This window comes from Camelus dromedarius, chromosome 19 (genome assembly GCF_036321535.1).
Source record: "Camelus dromedarius isolate mCamDro1 chromosome 19, mCamDro1.pat, whole genome shotgun sequence".
Classification (NCBI taxonomy): domain Eukaryota; kingdom Metazoa; phylum Chordata; class Mammalia; order Artiodactyla; family Camelidae; genus Camelus; species Camelus dromedarius.
This window is the reverse complement of record NC_087454.1, coordinates 4,523,728-4,528,204: the sequence shown is the minus strand read 5'-3', so window position 1 is coordinate 4,528,204 and position 4,477 is coordinate 4,523,728.

Sequence of the window (4,477 nt, the reverse complement as noted above, 5' to 3'; positions counted from 1 at the left end):
ATTGGAAACATCTGTCTTCCTGAGAACTAACTGGGAAAAGATTACAGTTGAGAACGTGAAGGCAAAGTCCATTTCAGCTGCCTCGTGCCGAAGACGGAAGCATCTCCTGGGCACCCCGTTATCTCAGAAACTACAATGAAGAACACACTACAAGTACATTATGCACCCCCAGACTCCTATTTATTAGACATAAGTTAATTCTTTAAGTTGCTTTAAAAAAAATTCCACAAAGCACCTGGAACCACATAACCATAGGACTTACTGACTCACGTGTTCAAGTCACTCAGGTCACATTAACTCCATGTCTACATGTTCTGGTTCTTCATTTACTTCTTCGCTGCCTTGAGTCACAGGAAGGCATGTCTTTTCCCAGGATCCCCTTCTCCAGTAGTCCCCGAAGTCCCATGGGAATTGTACATGTAACCAGACTGTTCCCTAGGCTCTCTCTCCAGGTCCCAAGGGAGCTTACCTATAGTCAGGGCCGCTGCCTGCAGCATCCTAGACCCTCCAATCCAGGGTCCACTGCCCTCTCCTTCCTTCTGGCCCACTGACTGTTATGTCTCTGCCTCCCTCATGTTGCCTCCCCAGCCCCGGGCACCGCTGATCAGGGAACCCCTCACCTCCTACTGGCTGCTGGTCTCCCAGAACTCCAACCACTGAGGTTTTCCTTCTCAGACTGATGGGAAACGCTCCCTGATCCTTATGATCAGCTCGTTCAAAAGGACTCCCCACCCCAGAGTTGCTGAGCTCCTAAGCTGTGTATGATTGTTTTCTTTACATGAGAGCCCTCTTCCCAGCACGCACAGGCACTGGAAGTTGGGGAGAGGGATGCTGGAGGGGGGACCACTACGTTGAGAACTGATCAAGCCAGCCTCGCCCCATAACTCAAACCACTGAGCCCTGATCAACCCAGCTGCTGTTCAACCTGCCAACTCTTTCAGCCTTCTTTCTCATCACTGTTGACCTTTTTTTCTCAGCAGGCAAGATGTCCTTCCCAGAAATATGGCTTCCTTTAGGGACCCTGCAGTCAAGAATGGCTAAGAGACTTGAGCCCCATGTTTCAGGGGTACCTCTTGGATTTTCTAGAGGTGTTCCCTCTCACAGGGTGAGACACACCCACCCAGAGACCATGGTCTTCCGTGCTCCCGGTACCCAGGATGCTGGAATCCTTGCCCAAACGGCCCCAAGATCACTTCTAGCCTCTGCACATCCTCTTAGCTGGGGTCTGTCCTCCCAGGGGACATGCAGCCTAGACCTGGGAAGTGGCCAAGGAACAACTGTTTGAGAGAAGCTGTGAAGAGAGCTTAGAAGGGGTCTAGAGTGTCCACATAGGTAAATTTGAACCTTCCTGCAGTGACAGATGGAGCTGCGTGTGCGAAGAGAAGACAGAAAGAACACAGGCCAGGGCCTGGCTGTCCCACACTATGGTGTCCAGAACTGGGAGTCCAAGAAGTCCAATAATTCTTAATTTGAGCTTGACCTTTTTAAGGTCACTATGAAAGTACATTTGTCAAAGTTGAAGGATATACTGTATTTAAAAATACTCTATTTGATAGTTTATTGGGTGGATTTTTAACTCTAAAACATGTGGACATGTGGTTGTGGGTCCTGGCCCATGCCCCTTGGACAGGGCCAGCATGTGCCTGAAGCTTGTCTGTGGATAGGCTCAATTTCTTTCCTGTGAAGCCCTGAATTACTAAAAATCATGGCTGTAGCTGAGCAGCTGGTGTAAGTGTAACAACAAATGGTGACACCAACATCCTCTGGTTAGGGGACTAGGGTCAAGAGTTTGCCAGGTGACCTCTAGGGGGCGGTGTAGCCTAACCCTCAGCGCTGGCCAGTCAAGGTACCCAGGTATTTCCAGAAAATGTACAAAAGGAAACTGGTGACTCTCCAGCGCCTACAAGACTTTCCCTCCCACAACCAGGTGAAATCCAGCTGTTTCTGAGACAGTTTTACAAGATGAAGTCCAGTGGAAGAGGAGAAGCCAGTTCCTCTGCCTTGCTAAATATCACTTCCCCTCCCTTCCAGGAAGCCATTCCTCTCTCCTCCTTCCTCCCCACCAGGAGATGCAGCACAGGGACCAGGCTGCCCAGGTCCAAGGGGACACAAAGGGTCCACAGAAGGGAGAGACTTGTTGAGCTACGAGTCTCATTCCCGCACTGGGCAAACTAACCCCATGGTCCTGGGCTGTGGGTTCCCCCAAAGCCTGCACTAGTTCCTCTGGGTGAAACGCCTGGAGGCCTAAATTTAAAGGAATCATCCTTCACATCCTTGAGTGGGGCTGATCCAGGTGCCAGCACCTGGATGGAGCAGAGAAATAGACCCCAGAGTCTACATCAGGGCTTTATAATCAAGGGATCCTACTGCTTCTCCAAAAGCTGATACGAGAAGTAACTTTGCCCAGAGGGTTATGACCACCAGCCTCAAGTAACACCTTCAAGAGCATGGGGTCATGTGGGCAGGAAAGAACCACCGGCTGAGCACCTGCTCCATGCCAGACTCACTTCAGACTTTGTTTAGATGACCTCCCCCCGTCCTCCCAGCAGCCAGACAGCACGTCCATACCTACACTTATCCACGTTTACAGACCAGGGACCAAGGTTCGGAGACATTGTAACAGGATGTTAAAACACAAGCTTTGCCTGAAGCAGGAAGACAACATACACCCTACTCCAAAGAGAGGTGAGAGCTGGTGATACACATTTTCAAAATTGATGCATGACGCTGGGGTCCCACAACCACATGAAGAAAAGAAGAGCCAGGGGACACTGACAAAGGAATGTGTGGAGAGAGTTCTCAGCGTGTGTGTCCCCCCGCTACCCACCGCAGTGGGGTGGGGATGCTTTTCCCTCGCCTCAATCCTAGGGAAAGGGGCTTTAGTGGGACCACTTAGAAAATATAATGCGTGTCCCTTGTTCGGGGTGCTCAGAAGTACAGGTGTCTGACTCACGCCTGTTAAGTCTAAAGGGGGCAGGATTGGTCGGTTCCTGAACTGTGGGCAGAGGCAAGGAGAGGCTGCTGCTGGACTGCACGTGGCCCCAGCCAAAGGTGGTAAAGGATGTCATGGTAAAGGATATGTGATGGGCAAAGGATGGGCCATGAGATAAAGCTGGGGAGGGACAGTCTGAGATCCTGCCCTAAAAGGGCTTCCCTATAGGGGACCCCTAATAGAGTCCAGGGGGTACAGCCAGATGCCAAGAGACTGTGAAGGGGTCACAGGTGACCAGCTGTTACAGAGATGTACTCAGTTGTGTCAAGAGAAAGAAGATGCATGATCCAAGTTGATGGGGGCTCTTCCAAGAGCCCACAAAAGAACCCTCTAAAGAAATGCTCAGCTCTAAACATCTGCCAAGTCTAAAACACATTAAGGCTAGATCTCTAGGTCAGTCTCAGTCAAGAAGACCAGGAAGGATAAAGAAGTTTTGGTATATACATACAATGGAATATTACTCAGCCATAAAAAAGAATGAAATCATGCCATTTACAGCAACATGGATGGACCTAGAGATGATCTTACTAAGTGAAGTAAGTCAGACAGAGAAAGAAAAATACCATATATCACTCATATGTGGAATCTAAAACAAATGACACAAATGAACTTGTTTACAAAACAGAAACAGACTCATAGACATAGAAAACATAGTTACCAGGAGGGAAAGGGGTGGGAAGGGATAAACTGGGAGTTCGGGATTTGCAGATACTAACTACTATATATAAAATAAATAAACAATAAGGTCCTACTGTAGAGCACAGGGAACTATATTCAGTATCTTGTAGTAACCTATCATGAAAAAGAATATGAAAAGGAATATATGTATGTACAGGTATGACTGAAAACACTATGCTGTGCACCAGAAATTGACGCAACGCTGTAAACTGACTATACCTCAATTAAAAAAAAAAAAAAAGGAGAAGAAGAAGACCAGGAAAGCCACACATCCTGCCTGAGCATTCATCCAGGGTCAGGGACACACCCAGCCCACCACTGGGGACCATGGGACACAAAATCCCACCTGCTTCTGATTACCCCTCAGAATGGGAACAGTGGTTTCCCCGAGATGAGGAATTATAGATTATTTTCATTTTAGTTTGTACTTGCTCATTCAGTCAGTTTTTAGCACTTACTATGTGCAAGGCATCATTTATTTTGTTTTGGTTTCTTACGATTTTTAGAAGGTTAATTTAATTTTATTTTTTTAACGGAAATACAGTCAATTTACAATGTTGTGTTAACTTCTAGTATATTTTAGAGACGCAGGAAAAGAAGTCCATGGAAGCGAAAGCTGTCTCTGGCTATTCCCTTGGCAAGCAAGATGTAAGGCGAGAATCCGGGTGTCAGGAGTGAGCATCTGGCATAAACGAGCTCTCCATGGCCTGACCCAGAACACACAGCTGCACAAGGATGATGTGTGAAAATAAGACCCACTGGAAACATCCCTTAGGTGTAAACACAGGCCCCAGAAAATGTGAGCAG